The following is a 19,392-nucleotide window of genomic DNA, read 5'->3' as shown; positions in this document are numbered from 1 at the left end:
TTATTTTTAATCTGGGCTGAAATTCTCAACTTTCATGGTGATGTTTGTCCCCCATGAAAGTGTGTGTGTGTGTGTGTTTCACAACTTTGGGGTAAGGAGTCAATTCTACTAATGGAATTCTAATAATAGTGGCTGACAGTTTCTCTTAAAAAAAACAACAACAAAAGATAAAGCTTGCCATGACATTAGGGATGTTGGAGAAATCTGCAATGGATTTAAATGAGTTTTAAGAACATAAGAACGTAAGAAGTGTCATGCTGGATCAGACCAAGGGCCAATCTAGTCCCAGCACTCTGTTCACCCAGTGGCCAACCAGCCATCGACCAGGGACCTACAATCAGGGCACAGTGCAACAGCACCGTCCTGCCCATGTTCCCTAACAACTGGTGTACACAGGCTTATTGCCTCAAATACTGGAGGCAATACTAACCATCAGGGCTAGTAGCCATTGATCGCCTTTGCCTCCAGGAATTTATCCAACCCCCTTTTAAAGCCATCCAGATTGGTGGCCAGTGAGTTCCATACTTTAACTATGCACTGTGTGAAGAAGTACTTCCTTTTATTTGTCCTGGATCTCCCACCAATCAGCTTCATGGGATGACCCCGTTCTGGTACTTTGAGTTTAGATTTGTATAAATCAGACCACAGCAGACCGCCTTTTTCCAAGTCGCACAGATTCTGCAGACTGGCTTTTTACATTTTGGGGTGGGGGATTTGTGCAAGTGCACATTTGCGCAACTCCAAACAGGAATGAAAATCTCATACATCTCTAAAAAAAAGAATCTGATTCTGTCAGACGATAGAACAAAAGATGCTTGACAATCCTCAAAGCACAGACGGAATGAATTTAACAAAATACGTACATCCCTATGTAGAATTCCTTTCTGCTTTCAGAATGTCACAGTGGGAACAACACAATGTCATGACTGTAGTGTATTGATGAGTAGTGCTGGTGCAAGGAGGCCTTGCGCTAGGTCAAAGGTCTGTCCCCCATAGACACTGACTAATACCATACGCTTCTACTCTGGATTTGTTATACCATTTACTGCCAAATAAAACTCCAGCCTGGCTGCTTTCCCATTTACTGACAACAGGGTTGAATTCTTCAATATGCCTTTGGGTAACCATATTCTATACAATATGCACACCCACCCTCTGTAGCCCGGGAGAAAGCACTCTTTGTGGCTCAGACGCATCCCACTTTCATCACAACTGAAGAGAATGATGAAGAGAAGCTCACACAGAGGATGCTAAATTAACAACAACTTGAGTAAATGAAGCTGACTGAGACCAGATCTACACCAAGCAGGATGAAATAACACTTTGAAAGCAGTTTGAAAATGGTATATGGAATGTGTCAAGGGCCTCAACAGTTGTCAATGCCATTAATGAACCAACACCGTAGATCCTGCCTGAGAGTGGGCCATGCAGTGTACTGGTGAAGGCAAGGTTGAACAGGAAAACTGAAAGCATAGGTATGGCAAGCAAAGAAGATCAATGCACCACAATGACTTCATTCCCAAGGCATTCTTTGGTGGTGATGGTGGGGAGAGATGGCTGCCGCCATTAGCTAGTAGCTTTCACATTTCCTGAATGTTCCAAAATATTTATTAACACAAAGTGTTATCAAAATAGGTTATAAAGATGTATCTTGAATGAAAATAATACACGTGTATTTGAAAGCAAATTGCCATGTCTTTTTTTTAAATGGCAGTTTAGTGTAGAACAGAATGGACTCATTGGTAAACACATGGAAAAGTGTCATGGAGTAGGAATAGACTGATTTGCCCATCCTTAGTTTTATGTGCCATTTCTATATGATGGGCAGTACCCAAAGAGGTTCTAGATGCTGGGTAACAAGTTATACAGGTCTACTCTGGACTGTTGCCTGACAAGCAAACTGAAAGAGTTGGTTGTCACAACTGCAACCACAAGAAGCAACCAGAACTCTAACACAGGTGGGAGGAAGCCTGCCAGGTCAGGAGGATGAGCAGCACAAACATCATCCAGGTCTGGGCCCTGGAACAGGGTCTGAGCCTATCAGTCAGGAGCTCCTTGAGATAGGGAATTCCAAACTGGGACTTCCAGAGTCAAAACCTCCTGAACCGGATTCTCCCAAGGGACTGGTCCTCTCTACATCAGAGTCATCAGTGCCTATCACTACCTGTCCACCAGTTTAGGCAATGCACAAAGCAGGAACTAGTTGAGATGTGACAGTATGCAATGCTCTGGCCAAAGTAGTAGCCCTTTAAGGCTCTCCACTCTTCTGTATGGGAGCAGAAATGACTTACTTCTATGCCCAGCAGAGCCTGAGTATGGGGAGGGAATTGTGGGTGGGGATGGGAGATGAGGCATGGGGGCAGGCCATTTGCAGCCTCCATGTGGCACCACTGGAGGGGGGAGGGGGAATCTGAGCCCAAAAATTGGCTCTTGCCCCTCCCTTCATCCTCTAAGCAAGAGGCTTGTCGCTCCTTGTGGCAGGTATGTGCAGGCATCTTGAGCAGGTTAGGGTTGGTGAGCATTAAGAGGCACCATTGCGGTGATCAGTAATGCCTGATGCTCCCTAGCTGTGAGCACCACAGCCCAGCTGACAGTGATAAGGGTTACCTTTGATGCCAACCTTTCTCACCAACTCAGAGCTCTGAGGGGCGGTTGACAAGGAAGGCCTCCCTACCCCAAAAGGGGAAGCCTGGGAGATGGCGAACATAGAGGCACCACTCTCAGGCTGTGAATGTCTCAACCAATAAAACCAGGGCATTTGCTGGATTGGAGAAGATGCCCACTTAGGTTTACTCTTTCTGCAGATCTTTTAATAAATGTGGCCCTGTTTAAATCCCAATCTTGTGTCCGCCTCGCTATTTTCCACATTCCCCACAATCTCCCTTCCATGCTTAGTTCAGCACAAGAGAGATAAAAGACTTGTTCCATTGATGAGCTCCAGGAATCACAGGAACAAGTTCTCTGCTGAAATGCCAGCCTGAGTAGCACTGGTCATTCTGGGTGGTCTCCTGCTCTTGGCCAGATCAGGACATCAGCTGATCACACAACTTGTGTTTATGGCTAAGGACAGTCTCTAGGTATGCTGCCTTTACCTCCTTGGAAGAATTTTAATGAAATAAATACATCCAATATTTCAGTTATTCTGTTACCCTTACTCTAAATTCATCTAAAGTTATGCATCCTTTGTTCATGAAAACATCAAATCTCAGATTAGAATGTCTACTTTTTAAAAGTGAGTTTGGTGTTCGCCATTCACTCCTTTATTGTGGTTACGATGTGGGACTAGTATGGGATGGACTTGCCAACTTGTGCAGTGGGGTGGTCAAGTATCCTACTTTATACAGGACAGTTTTTTATATGCATGTGTCCTCTGTTTGAAGGGCTGTCCAGTGCAAGGCCAGTTTAAAAATAAAGAAGCATAAGAAAGGAGAGAGGAGGCTTTCAAGTGGCCTATCAACAGTTAGCACTTGGATAGCAGACTGAGGAGGCATATCACACAAGGCACCTAGTCACGGCCTTTCCCCAATATAGAGAGATGTATTGTAGTTCTATTTTAATTATACACACACACATCTAAACTGTACGCAAATGTGTGTCCTCTTTTTACATGATGTAAAATAAAATTGAGCAGAATACAGGGGGACTCGCCTTTCAAAACATCCCTCTAGTTAGTCTGATGACAACTGAAGGGTGATAGGATATTTCTTGTCCTGTTTACTATGAGGGGGGGACGACCTTAAAGTAAGGGGGCTCTACTGCATTTGTTTCAAAACATACGATTTCTAAATTAAAAATGGAGATTCCATTCAGACCTGACTATATTTATTTATTTATTTATTTATTTATTTATTTATTTATTTCATTTTTATACCGCCCAATAGCTGAAGCTCTCTGGGTGGTTCACATATACCTTTAAATTGTAAGACTTTCCAGAAACACCCATGCTTGTTATCCAGGGTTATTTAAATCTGACCTGATTAATAAAGAACATTATTATGGAATTAAAAAAAAGTGGTGATTCCCAGTTGGTTTAAACTGGTATGAATGGCTGCAATGATGTTGATTAGCTAATAAAGCTCCAGTGCCCCTAGCATGTATGCTGAGAGGAGTCCTGTTGACTTCAATGAATCCCCTGCTGGAATAAGTGGTATCAGGATCGAGCTTCACAAAGGACTTCAGAAAGGTCAAAGCATGTGGCTGGAGGGTTTGGTTGGAATATTATTGTTAATACCACCCTAGATTCAGAAAAACAAATAAAAAATATTTCAAATTTCTGCTTTAATAAGTTGGAGAGCTATAAGAGTAGGCTTTGGTTACATGTTCATTTCCTGGACTCCGCCAACAGACAATATGCCATGGGATGGGGGAAATGTTATCATATTCTTCAGTACCACTCTGAGTTAATTTTTAAACCTTCTTCTCCCCCCCTGCCCCCACCCCCACCCCCAATTGCTCTCTTTCCCTTAAGGTGTTCATGCACCAGACACATACAATTGTTGAAATACTGTATGGATCTTCTGCTGTGCCAAAGTCACTTTGATGAATTTATTTGCAGCTCATGAATGAGTGACCATGTGTCACACTGTCAAGTGAGAACCGAGAAACCATTCTGGCACCTCCGAATAGAGCTTAACCCTAAGGGCATGATTTCAAATTGTGGTGCCATCTCAGTGATATGTATAAATACCTAGCAATGCAGCTCATTTTAAGACTCAGTAAAAGGGACCTGGGGATTTAAGAATGTGCCTCGAGGAGCATCGCAGAAACTGCCTGTAGTCCAGGCATGCCTAAAGCGAATATACACGATAAAATGACAGCCATATCCCAGATGAAATCATACAAAGGGTGGGCGGTGGGGGGGATATAAAAGCATGTTCTGGTCAAGGCAATGTCGTTTAAACAAATACGTTGATTAAAAATTGCATCTACTTTGGAATTGCAGTCTGATTTTTTTTTAAGAAAAGAAAGAAAACAAAATATCTCTGAAGCAGAGGTAAAGATGAAGGTATTGAAATAAATAATGCACCGGAGGAAACAAATGGGATGGATTTGACTGCCGAGAAAACACAGCAAGCTGAATATTATCCTTCCCATCTGCAGTACTGGCTCAGCATCCGAAGAGCTCTGCCGGAGCAAATGAAAACTCTACCTAGTCTAGGGTCAGATCTACACCTTGTGTCAAATCATTATGAACATGGAATAAAAAGCAAGAAATAACACTATGAAAGCAGTATATGGAATGTACCTTGCGCCCCAGCAGTTATCAGTGCACTTCAATACTGCTATAAAGCACTAGTGTAGATCTAGCCTAGTATCCTGTTTCTCAGAATGGGCCAACCAGATACCTCCAGGAAGTCCAGAAACAAGGTTTAAAAGCAAGAGCTGTCCCCCATTGCTGCTCTTTGGAAAGTGGATTCAGTGGCATAAAGCCTCTGGAAGTCCCATATAACTATCATGCCTAGTAGCTGTTGATGGACTTATCCACTACACATTTTTCGACACCCTTTTTAAAATCATCCCATTTTACAGCAGAACATTCTGTTTGTTTTTAAAAGCACTCTTTGAAGTCCTTGCCTGTTCCATTTTTAGTTTTGATGACAGTGGTCATCAGCTGAAACAAAATCTGCAAAAGCAGGATATGGATGATGATGTTGCTTAATCTCTTTTCATCCTGAGGACAGAGTGCTGGAATTAAATCCCAATGGGTACAATCCAGCCAGATTATGTAAATAGCATTAACAGGAATAGTTGAACATGCGCTCAAGGCTACAATCCTATGTTCACTTCATTGGAAAGGAATCTCACTGAATACTGTGGGATTGTCATAATGCAAGGTGGGAGACATGTGGACCTCTTCCCTAAGGGAATAACCCTATGCATGTTTAGACAAAAAAGTCCTACAACTGATAAACTGATAACATGGCCCAGCCAGCCATGTTGGTTGGTCACACTGGGAGTTGCAGGATTTTTTCTTTCTCTAAGCATGTATAGGATTGCAGCCTAAAATAATGTGAGATCATAACCCCAATACCCACACCTGCACCATTTCAAGATGTCTTTGTCTTCCAATTTATGTTTATACAATGTATGGAGTTAAATTCAACAAGTTTTGCTGTCTTCCCCCTCTAAATTCCTTTACATAGGTTTTCTAGGTAATAAAAGCCAATCTATACCTTGTGTCAAATCATTACAAATGTGGAATAAAAAGCAGGAAATAACACAATGAAAGTGGTATATGGAATGTGGATTGTGCCCCAACAGTTACCAGTGCATTTTAATACCACTATAAAGCAGCAAGGGCTGTAGTTTTGCACTTGCATAAAACAATTATTGCTGCATCATCCTCAAATGAAGTTTTCAAAGAGTAATGGAGAAAGGACAACAGTCATGGAAGGAATAGATAATGATGGTATGGGTTCTAAGATCCATTTCTTTGTGGTGTGAGAGCCCCTGCAGTGTGACTCTTTCCTAAGTTAATTGGTTAATGCCAGGTATTTTGGATCATGTTAGAGGAGTCTACAGCATAGCTCCTTCACATGTCAGCATTGTACTCCTGAAAACTGCCTTGAGAGGGTGAATACCATAAAAGGCGGAATAGAAATTTACAAAATGAAAAAAGACCCCTAAACATGGTGTGACACTGCCACATGAAAGAGTCACATTGTAGAAGGAGAGAATTGTGCTTTTCAGATTTGTTCCAGGAACACTGGAGAAAGCAGCTAAAGTGCAGAGCTCCCAACACTGTAAAAATATAACCTGCATAATACCCATTAACAGGACAGTAATAAGTAGGTGTACACCAAGTCATTGTGTAAGGCTGTCCCAATATCTATGACTAGAACTGACAAAACCACACAACATAAAATCAATGTCTTGAGGATGTTTTTTATGCAATGAGGACATATAATTCTCTTGCTGTAAGAACTATTTCAATTGGAGAAGACTGATTATACAGTTTCCCCTAGGGCCAAGTTTCTTGGGAGAGTTCCTTTTATGAACAGTAGGGACATTTGTTACCTCTTGGGTGATAGAGACATATAAGATCTCTATGTTCTCCCTTGCAGCCCAATGGATTATATACAAATTTATTATACAAAATGGGGTCCAATGGCATCATCTATCTTAAAATGTATTTTTTAATCTGATTACGTTGTATGTTTCTTATGACCAATGTTTTTTTGGCAAATACTACTGACTGACTGACTGGCACTGCACCTATTTTCTGGGGTCCTGTCAATGGGGGAAAGATTGAATTTATTTACCACTTCCTTTTAAAGTCCAAATTCTTAAGACTCTTTTCATCCACCTGCCAATGGACTTCTAAGAGAGGCTCAGCTTCTCAAAAGTCACGAAGAATCCTCTCCCCAGAAAGCTGCTGAATTAAACCAAGCTAATGGCATTGCGTATGAAACAGAACACTCTTTAACATTGTGTTGAGATTTGATCACATGATGACAGTTTTCCAAGTCATTACTACAAAAATAGGGTCTTGTGCCATTTCCAGTAACATGGAAAATTAATAGCAACTATCATCTAATTAGCTAGATTCTTCCTGGAATCTCATTATACATTTGTAACAATGCCATTTCTACATGATCTATGGCTATCCCTGAGTCCCGTTCCAATGGCAATACGACAGTCAGAATGGCCTTTGCCTTTAACAGCTCCATGGAAGACACAAATTCTATCAATGTAGCTTTGCTCTCACTGCATCTCAATTCCCAGGGCGAGCATGACCAGTTGATTTGCCACCTGTCACACAACTGTAAAAGGTACAGAAAAAGGTGCAACCTCATGATTGTTCAGGTTGTAGTTCCCTCCAGGATCCCTATAATGTGAAGACTGTCACTGTGCTTTAATCAAGCTCAACTAGAAGATTCATCATTTTCTCAGCTACCTTTCCTTGGCTTGGTGAACTAGTCCTCTTTTATGTTTCCTGAATCTAGAAACAGTGGGGCAATTTCTCTCCAAACAAATACGGAAGTGGTCATATCCAGCTGCTCCATTTTGCTAGGCACTTCTTGAAAGTTCTGATAAAGCAATGCTAGAAACCAAAGAACACTGTTTCAGTGCTTTGATCACCCAAACATTCTCACTGAAACCAGCTTCAGGTGTAACTCCTTACCTACAGGCAGCTCACAAAGTAGTGCCCCGTAGATTACAGGTGTGAGTTATTATTCATTTTCAGGCATTCGAGAAAGCCAGCCTGACCTTCTCAGGTCATAATAGACCCTTTAAGCTCTGGTGAGAAGCATACACCCCTCCACACAGTTAACAGTCATGCCCTGCACTGCAGCTTCTCAAACACCACAATATTGTGCTAAGCACTGAGACTCTATAGTTCAGCAACTCTCTTAGTCTTGGCTTTTCATAACGGACATATCAATTTACCTTTGTGTGTGTCAATTAAATGACTGGCAGAAAAACTTGAACATGCTCTCTTTTCAGGTGTACAGAGACAGATTTGAGTCAGCTTTCTTCATTGGGTATTTTGAACCAAATCTTTCCACCTGTTTGCAGGACCACTGTGCTTTGTTAAAGGAGTTGCTTTCAAAACCTCATATTTCTTTAATGGAAACAGATGCATCACCCCTGAACCTGTCATAAAACTACCAAGTAATTGTGTGACAGGCGACTCCAACAAAGACAAATGCAATGTGATTTAACCTCCTCCGAGTCCCAGCCGTACAACCAAGGACATTGAGAATACTAAGGATTGGTGTTACTTCACATCCATTTGTAATGTACACATAGAAATGTGGGAAAGATGTGGATAAAAATACTGGCCTCACCTGAAAATAGGATGAAAAGTACATATACATGGTGAAGCAAGCTCAGTGGCATGTTTTTAATTGGTTTTTACATTTATCTGCTACTTTACTACTGATAAACTCAAGGTGGTTGGGAATTTTAAATAATGGCTTACAGTTAGGGCAAACTTGAGCACACTGAAGTTTTCCAAATTTTACCTCAAAGCTTGTTCTAACTCAAGTCCATATCAGAGTGGGAGCGTGGCCTTTTCTTTTCACATGGAAAGCCACGCATATTTTTGTGCATCAGTTGGGTGCATCTTTGAAAAGTATGCATTCTTCTCCGATAAAGCATATATGTACCCATCTTTCAAAGCTATGCATTTTTATTTGCATTTTTCAAAAATATGCACTCCATGGTTGACTTACCCATTCCCCCCCTCTGTAGGTAAATCCCCATCCTCCTGCCCCTGGCCCCACCTCTGCTTATCCCAGCTGCCGCCATGGAGGAAATCAGGCCATGGTAGCCGCTCCATCCATTGCTAGTTAGGATTCAAGGTATTGCTTTTTCCTATTTGCAAACTGCTATAAATGTAGTTGATAGAGTAAGCAACTCACAGTGCAAGTCATTGGCTGAATTCAGATTACACAGTAGCATGTCGGGATCCAGAACCACAGGCCTGGTGCCAAATCATGCCCTGTGAAGGTCCCAATCCAGTTCTCCTGAAGTCGCCAGAATGCCTGATCCCTTTCCCTCTCTGCCAATCATTTGGTGGTTTTCTGGCTTTTGCGCTGGTTTTTTCCACATTCTCAAAGGTTGAAACGCCATTTAACTGTTCACAATATGAGTTGCAACCTAAAATATGCTGGTATTTGTGTCCCTGCCCAATTGGCTCTCCACCCATGGAGTGGGCTTCCCAGTAGCTTCTCCAAAATGGAATTCAACCCTTAGGTTGAAAGAGGTTCTGTACTCCTAGTGTATAGGACTGAGCACCCTAAAACTCCTAAGGTTGGATCCAGGATCTGTCTTCCATGGACAGAAGGCCCTACTCATGGAAGTTGCCTCTGCTTGATTCTCGAGGATCTCCATTCCCCCTGCACCACACTTCACCCAATTCTGCAGGTTCCCTTTGTAGAGCATTTTAAGGAAATGGAGGGGCTGTCATGGGGAGGAGAGGGCAGGGAAGTCCACTTTGGCCAGTCTAGTTCCAACACACCTAAATCTGTGTCCAACCCATCTGTCGAAATGTATTTAAGCAGGTTGCAGCCCTACTTAACGCACACATTTGTGAGCATCTTTTATTCTGAAAAAGTGTTTTCTTTTTTTAAAAAATATCAATGCAAAGATTCATGTAGGGGCTGTTAGGTATGTAAGTACCTGATTCACCTATGTACCAGCTCTTTAAGGCAGACAAATGGCTATAATTGCTTTGGCAAGTTAATTACAACCACACACAAAAACACCTGCCAACTTGTAGGTACCTTAGCAGAAGCTAAGGCCAGTGATCTCATAAAATCCCGTATATCTCCGTCTACTGCTGCACATATTGCAGAGTGATTCAGAATGTGGAAGACAGCAAGAGAATCCAGAGAGGTAATATAATTTTACAATGTTTAGTTTTCTGTACGGGTCATGTAACAAGTAACAGATGGTGCAAGAAAAACCTAACATTTGTTTTTCTAATTTCAAGTTTAAAGGATGTCATGCATGAGTAAAGCATAACATCTAATGGGTTGAAACATTTTCAGTACAGGTCTAGAAAAAGCTCAGCTCTTAAGTTGTTTTCCAAGATGCCATCAAAGTATGTAATTTTAACAATGCATTTAAAGTGTGTCTAAAATTCTATTCTTGATGTAAAAGGCAAATAACTCCATATAAAAGCCAATGGAATCAAATCCGGATTTTGTACTTGCAATGAAGAATCAAATATTATTTCTGGGCTTTCTCATTTAAATCATGAAAGTTACTGCTACAGGCTAGTATAAAGAATACACCTTGCGCACCCATATGGAAGAAAGTGGCAAGACACGGGCAATGGAGTAAAAACTACAGCCACACTTTATTTAAGTGTGTACAAGGGAAATGGTCTACAGTGAGATCCACAAACTGTGTGGAAAAGGTGTGAGACAGATCTGTCTTAAGGACGTCCTCCTACAACTTGATAATGGGCAAGCCAGCCAAGCCCACATAGAAGCCATAATTTACGGCCTGGATATGGATGGCCACTTACTACTGAGGCCCTGCTATCACTACAACATAAGCCCCAAGACTTTTAATGTGTCAGGCCTCCAAGGCTGTTACCTTCCCATCCCCGAGGCCCATAATCCTAAGGCAAGGGGGAACAACCCTACACTATAAAGGTGCCTCTGTGTGCTCATCAGAGATTTCCTGTTGAACTTTACCTGGACAACCCTGCAATGTGACTAGCCTATTTAAACTGGCACATGGGCAAAGGTGCTTGCCCAATATCCCAACAGGATATGCAAAGATGACTCAGACCAGAAAAAGACTGATTTGTTGATCCCTAAAGGAATTCATCCCAGACCTATATGGCACAGGCAGTGTCTGGCACTAATGTAGTACTGGTTCCATTGTATGTAGCTTACTACCCTATATAGTATGTAGCTTACTACCCTATATAGGCATATAACACTGAGTGGACACATCTACCTCTATGGTACAGTACATCATTTAGGGTAGCTTTTTTACAATGCCTCACTAGCAAGGTCTTTATTTCTGTGCTACAAAATGGTTTCAATCATGTCACTAGTCCTCCACACATTTCTGGGGCAGTGGCTGCTGGAGGCACAGTAGAGTCTATTAGTGCAACTACAACAAGGCAATGTCTGTCCTCAGCGGCATTCAATATGATTCCCTTCTGGATTGGTTGTCTGGGTTTGGCATAGGAAGCCCATCGTAATGGTAGTTCTGGTCCTTCCTGGGTGAACAGACTCGGAAGGTGGTGCAGTGGGGGGCGGGCTCTGCTCCACCCCATGGCCATTAGCCTATGGCATGCCACAAGGTTCCATCCTGTTGCCTATGCCTTTCAACATCTACATGAGACCACTAGGGGGAGTCATTAAGAAATTTGAGCTGAAATACCATCAGTATCTGGATGACACTCAGCTCTACCTCTTGTTCCCATCTAATATCCTTGTTGAAGGCCTAAACTGGTGTCTGGGGGCAGTTTTGGAATGGATGAGGGGAAACAAGCTGAAACTTAACACAGACAAGATGAAGGTACTGTGGGTAGGGAAACTGACCATTCTGGACAGAGGAATATATCTGGTCTTAGATGGAACTGCATTTCCCCCAAAGGACCAAGTGTGCAATCTAGGTGTGCTCCTAGACTTGGCACTAACTGGGAAACTCAGGTGGTGGTGGTCAGGAGTCCTTTTTACAAGCTTAGACTGGTACACCAACTGCAACCCTTTTTGGAGAGGAAGGAACTTTCCGCTGTCATTCCAGACTTGACTACTGTAGTGCACTCTACATGGGGTTGCCATTGAAGGCAGTTGGGAAATGTCAATTGGTGAAGCTTTCCAGATTGGTGGGGGCTGGGCAGTGTGCTCATATGGCACTGATACTGCACCAGCTGCGTTGGTTGCCAGTGTGCTTCTGAGCCCAATTTAAAGTTGTGGTTTTAACCTTTAAAGTTTGGGCCCAAGTTATTTGAAGGACCATATTCTCCTCTGCCAGCCTGACCTCACTTTGAAGTCATTAACACAGGCCCTTCTCACTTGCCCACTGCCAAGGGCAGTTTGGCTGTGAGTACAAGGGAGAGGGCTTTTTCAGTGGTGGCCCTGCATCTCTGAAATCAGCTAGAACTGCTAAAAGAATAACTAGCAAAACAATGGCAATTCTTGTCATTTTTTCTGCTAGCAAAACATTAGATATAACCCATGCTTATGATTGAGTTCTATTACACACAGGGCTTTGCTAGACATACCGGGTGTTCCGTCATTGAGGAGTGGTGAAAGCGGCTTTTCCCATTCAGCCGTGATGCCTCATCATCCACACCTGCCTTCGATTTGTGGCGGAAGTTTGCGCCGGTTGTGCTGCTGCCGCCGTGAGCACGGTTGCGCAGCCACACCGGCCTGATTGCTGCGGCTTTTTTTTCGCTTGGCGCACAGTTTGCGCAAGTCCGAAAGACCGCAAACTTGCGCAGCTGTCAGCGATGCCGGCAGCGGCGGCGGCACAGGCGGCGGCAGTGGCAGTGCCAGCTGAAGTGCTGCTGGTGCTGTTGAGGGTCAACATTGATGCGCTCACTTCCTGATGGGGGTCGTGGCGGGTGTAATATGACCAGAGGTCAATCGTCTGCATGGGCACTCTGTGCCTACATCCCCCATCATGCCTCTGAGGTGTCGCCGCTGATGACCACCTCTGTGCCCTCTGCCCCATCCCAAGGAGCCAACACACATCTGGCCATAGCCATGGCAGCAGCCCACAAACAGCTCTGCTGTCTGCCAGCCTGGTACCCACACCAACAGGCAGCGTACAGCACTGCCATTATGCGGCCACGGTGGCTGCCCACCGCGAGGAGTCACCAACTTCCCATGAAGGCGGACTGTGGGATGCCCGGCTTTCCGAAAACTGACCCACGCAGAGGTTGCAGTAGAAAAAACAGGCGCACATGCCCCAGCAGCGCACCAGCCACTTTTCCGGTCCTCCGGTCCTGCGCAAATTGTCACTGTGGAAACAATAAAAAAAGCCGCTCTGCTGCGCTGCCCCAGCTGGCGGGCTGGGCGCAAATGGCGGAGGCAGCTTGACCGAAGCCGCTGGCCACTCCCCTTAGCACGCCTTTTCCTGCCCAGTGCGGACCGCAGTGACCTCACATCCTCCCACACGTACTCCGAATTACCGCGGGCCAGCAGGAAAAGGCGCACTAGAACTCACTTTTTTAAAGTCGGGAGAAAGAGGCTTCACCGCAGGATAACGACGGATCCTCGTGAACGTCATCTGGAAGCCTCGACACGACTGCGGAAGGTAACGCGCGCTACAGCCTCGTCTAGTAATGCCCACATAGGCAGCAGGGGTGGGCAATTTGTAGCCCTCCAGATGTTTTGGCCTACAATTCCTACCAGCTCTAGCCACCATAGCCAATGGTGAGGGTTAATGGGAATTGTAGGTCAAACCATCTGGAGGATGACAAGTTTCCCATCCCTGATATACAGTCCTGTCAGCTGTGATTTCCATGGTCCTCAGTGTAAGTTTGGGTGGGGGAGTACAGTCTGCATGTATTTGCATTCATGGCCCCGAAGAGCCAAATAAAATTCAGCTACCATTACCCCATGATGTAATGTCTCCTGCACAGGTGTGTGATATGGCTGCACAGCTCAACTGGATCCCCCCCCTTCCTGGCTTTTCATCTTCCATTTCTGGCAACTGGCCTGAAGAATAAAATTCTGATGGAGCAAATAAAATTCAGGCAGGGTGGCAACCCCATTAAAACCAGACTTGTGCAGACACTCATGCTTATGACATCTAAGAAGGAAAAAGTGGTGCGTCGTTTGAAAGATCACAATTGGAACGCTTTGACCAGGCGGGGGGAAATGAACTGACCAAGGTCACCCTGGAGGTCAGTAAGTAATGAGAAAGTAATTATGAGAAAGAGACTGTATTTCATTTCTGTGAGTTCCTGGCTCTGGTAGTCTTTCCAAAAGACTAAAATGCTTTACATTTTTCTTACATGCTGGCCTTTCCCCCTTCTATGCAATGTTCCGTTTGTTGTACGTGAAGCATAAGATGCATTTTTGTGCTTGCCGTTCTCCGCCCAACCCTAATGCAGCTTTTAAGGCATCTCCGTGATTGGCCATTTGCTTTCTGCTGTTCTGAAAACAAAAGGCCCAGTCAGATGTGGAATAGCAGGTATACTGTTGCACAGGTAGTTAATGAAAGAGATATTTGATTACAAAGGGATAAGTAACCTCTTTGTAGCCTGCAATTAACATTTAACTTGATATGGCCAATAAGCCAACTGAAAGGAGCGTCAACTGTATAAAAAGGACTTTTTCTCTCATCATTATTGGACTCATCGCACACAGACACTAACAGACATTATTCTATTGTGCATGGTGATTTTGGTTTGCACATTGCAACAAAGCTCAGCTTTTTAGTATAATAAGTATTACATCAATTGAACCGTTCTTTGCCTATTACTAGAAACTATGTTAGAAATTTCTCAGGTTTCCAAAGTCATGGGAACATTAGGTAGTTCAGCAGTTTTTTAGGGATTTAAAGCACACTTAGAGTTTCTTCACTTAAAATGGCTGTCCCATTAATTTCAGGTTGAAAAGGCCATCTCCAATTTTCCATGCATGATTCCCTTTTCATGTATGGCCTATCCATTAAAAGTGAATAGGCTAGTTCTTGAAAGTGGGAGACTTCCATGCACCAACTGAAGTGAGCATTATGCTTTGGAACAAAAGCCAGTCTAGTGCCCCAAAAGAAAGTCACTGGATGTATGTACACGTTCAACTGACTTCAGCTTGCTCCATTGAAGTCAAATGGATGTCCATTTGGACTAAAATCTTAGTCCTTATCAAGAAAGCATCCAAATAGTTTGAAATGGTGCGCAGGTGCTCCAGTGAGTTCAGCAATGCAGTTGGCCTCCTCCTCCTCCTCCTCCTCCTTTTATTTACATGCATTTTGTATGCAGGAGCACTGGCACTATTCTAGTAGGCAGGCATGGCATTGGCAATTGTTCATCAATCCCTTGACAGACTTGTGGCTGAGTTTAATTCTAATCATAACTTGTGGTTACATGACAAAGAAAGATGGCACCTTGACTCACACTATTAACGAGTGTATCTAACGTATATGAAGCATGCAGCTAAGTTCTTTGCACCCAAAATTAAACCCTGGGGAAAGTCTACAGGAGCTGGGATTAGCATACTGCCTTTATATAAAGCTATGGTATGACTTCACTTAGCATACTGTGTACAGTTCTGGTCACCACACCTAAAAAAAGATAGCATAGACAGGGTCAAAGGGCAACTAAAATGATCAAGAGAACCATGATGGCTTAGCTTGAAAAAAAGGAGGGTAAGGGGAGACATGATAGAGATGAGCAAAATTATGAATGGTGTGGAGAAGGTGGATAGGGAGACATTTTTCTTCCTCTCTCAAAATAGTAGAACTCAGGGTCTTCCTATGAAGCTACTTGGTGGGAGATTCAGGACAGATAAAAGGAGATACCATACAGCACATATTTAAATTATGGAACTCACTACCACAAGATGTAGTGATGGCCACCAATTTGGATGGTTTTAAAAGGGGGTTAGACAAATTCCTGGAGAAGATGGTTATCAATGGCTCATAGTCCCTGTGTGCTACCTCCACTATCAGACGCAGTAAGCCTATGTGCACCAGTTGCTAGGGAACATGGGCAGGAGGGTGATGTTACATTCATGTCCCACTTATGGGTTCCCGGTTGACAGCAAGTTGGCCACTGTTTGCATAGAATGCTGGACTAGATGTACCCTTGGTCTGATCCAGCATGGCTCTTCTGAATGCAGTGATAATTATGCTTATTTAAATGTGCAAAGGATTGTAATAGTAGGAATGTTCAGATCCACATACCCTCCTGTGTCTTCAAGGAATGCAAAAAAATGAGTCACAGGGACACGTGGGCTAATGCTGTCCCCTCTCTGACCAATTCATCCAAAGGCCATGTCTCTTACCATTCATGCTTTTAGTATATGTGAGACGAGACTCTATGCACATACCTAATCAGGCCCTCCACTCCACTCCTGGCAAAGATATCTTTATATTGATATGTGCACAGAGTTCCTTCTCACCCACACCAAACACAAGAATGGTGTGGTCATAGCCCCTGGGCTACATGCCTGCAACCTCTACATGATTCCTTGAACACGTGGTGAATTTGTGTGAAACATGCCTCATGGTGTGATATGTGTTTACTTAGAACTAAGTCTTGCTGAATTCAATGACAGATTGCTAGTATGAGCCTTTTTCAAATTTTAATTTTGGATAGAAATCAATGTGTAGAGTGGGGGAGATCCAAGTTGATCCTGTTGGCTGTACTTTACATGTTTGAGGTGTCATTTCTCCAGGAAAATGCATGATTATTTTCCCATAGACTTTTTTTTTAAAAGAACAACATGGGTCTCCCCACCCTTCCATAGATTTAAGTCTACTCATAATGAATGTTTCTGTAGGGCTTTAGTTTAGGGATGTGCAAGAATTTTGTTTCTATTCACAAATCATGCAAGTATGACCCTTTTGCAACCCTAAATGTGAACACAAGCAGGAGTGCTTTTATGGGAGAAATGTTTGCAAAGTCCTGAATGTTATCATGTTCGGAAGTGTGAACCTTGAAATGCAGATTTATTTATTTTTTTATTTAAAAAATAAGAAAATCCATGCTGGATCCGAGTGAGGATTCATCTAGTCTAGCACTCTGTTCACACAGTGGCCAACTGGCTGTTGGCCATGGACCAACAAAGTAGGGCATGGTGCAGCAGCACCCTCCCACCCATGTCCTGCAGAACTGGCGCATATATGCTTACTGCTTCAGATACTGGAAGTAGCACACAACCATCAGGGCTAGTAGCCATTGATAGTCTTTTCCTCCAGGAATTTATCCAACCCTCTTTTAAAGCCATCCAAATTGATGGGCATCATCTTGTGGTTGTGAATTCCATAATTAAACTATGTGCTGTGTGAGGAAGTACTTCCTTTTATTTCTTCTGAATCTCCCACCAATCAGCTTCATGGGATTTATGGGGTTCTAGTATTTTGAGAGAGGGAGAAAAAAGTCTCCCTATCTACATTCTCAACACCCTGCATAATTTCGTACGTTTCTACCAGGTCTCCCCTTAGCCTCCTTTTTTCCAACAATCCAAGCTGCTGTAACCTTCTCTCATAGGGGAGATGCTCCAGCCCCTTAATAATTTTAGTTGCCCTTTCCTGTGCTTTTTCCAGCTCGATAATATCCTTTTTTAAGTGTGGTGACCAGAACTGTACGCACAGTATTCTAAGTGTGGTCACACTATAGATTTGTGTAAAGGCAGTATGATACTGGCCGTTTTATTCTCAATTCTTTTTCTAATAATGCCTGATATGGAGTTTGCCTTCTTTACAGCAGCAAAAAAAAAGAGGAACCCTCACTGTGAGACTGCAAAGAAAAGGAAAAGATCCACCAACACTCCTGGAGTTGAGCGCAGAAAATAGCAGCTGCACATTCTGATGCTTTAGACAATAAGGGGAAATGCCCACTTTTTTAAAAAAATATATGCACAGAAATGCCCACTTTTCACATTCAAAATGTGCACTTTTCTTGTTTGAATGAGTGAAAGCAAGTGAAAACTAATTCGGAGTAAGCCAAACTGAGAATCAAAGTGAATTTCAGATAATTTTGATAAGCTTGAAAGTTGCTGGTTCTCCCACCCCTGCTTTAGTTATCCAGTCCGTTGGAAATGCAATGTGGTCACACAGCTGGAATGAATTACTCTGTTGCGATTTATGAAACGTCATATAGGATATTGGAGGCCACTTGAATACCTGTTCCTGGCTCTATAGTTACTTTCAGAACTTGAGTGCAATGTTTACTTTATACATGCCCTTGTCTTGCTCTATCTCAAACTGCAGAATCCTATGCAAGTGTTGCTATGCTCAGTGGGTCTTATCTCAGGCAAGTCTGCATAGAATTCATGCATGCCCATGCACAATAATAATTGACATCACTCTTAACATAATGGATATGTTTTATGATCTGTTCTTTCTTTTCTTTTCTCTCTTCCACTCTTGTGGTTCTCTTTTATTTATTTATTTATTTATTTATTTATTTATTTATTTATTTATTGAGTAATGAATGTTTTTACATAAACCACATCTGGCTTTTAGGGTGAAACAAAATACAACTTAAAGATGCAGTCCTATATATACTTATCTGGGAGCAGGTGCCATTTTAGTAGACAACCACGGGATTATGCTGTAAAATATAATGAATTCACTTTCTCTCTGTTATAGTTAATGGGCTTATTTTAAATGTAACTCTATTAGGATTGCTAATTGGCTGCAGGTACTTCTAACAATACAAATGTCTTTTTAAAAAATTGAAGTCCATTACTGAACAGCAGAGAATGAAAAAATGAATGGTTTTGTAGCATTAAGGTTTCTTTGAAAATATCAGAAAGCTCCTGAGGATTCCAAATGGAGAAATACTTCAGTGTTAATGACCTGGTTTACATGACATCACAACTCACTATGGCTTAATTTACCCACGGGGGCTGTTGAATTGCATCAGGCATCTGTGTATGCCTGGCTTGCTGTGTCATGAAAACTCAGATGGCAATGGTTGTTTGAGGGTTAGACAACCCTCAAATACCCATGGCTTGTTTTAGGGGTTTTTCTCTAAAATGACACTCATGGGTACCTGGCAGGTAAATTAAACTGAGGTGGGCTCTCATGTCGTGTGGAGCAGGGCTATGTGGTACAGCCCTGCTGATGTGTATAGATCAGTGAACACCTGAATAGGGTTCCTCTTTCATCCCAAGCTGACTTTTGGCTCTCCATGCTCTGAAAATTCATCATGGGTGGGGGAGTTAGCCCATTTTTCATCTCTTAAACCCTACCAAATTTGATCTGAAAATTCTCATTTGAAAATGTTCAGTTTGT

This window comes from Elgaria multicarinata, chromosome 4 (assembly GCF_023053635.1).
Source record: "Elgaria multicarinata webbii isolate HBS135686 ecotype San Diego chromosome 4, rElgMul1.1.pri, whole genome shotgun sequence".
Classification (NCBI taxonomy): Eukaryota; Metazoa; Chordata; class Lepidosauria; order Squamata; family Anguidae; genus Elgaria; species Elgaria multicarinata.
This window is presented reverse-complemented; position numbering follows the sequence as displayed.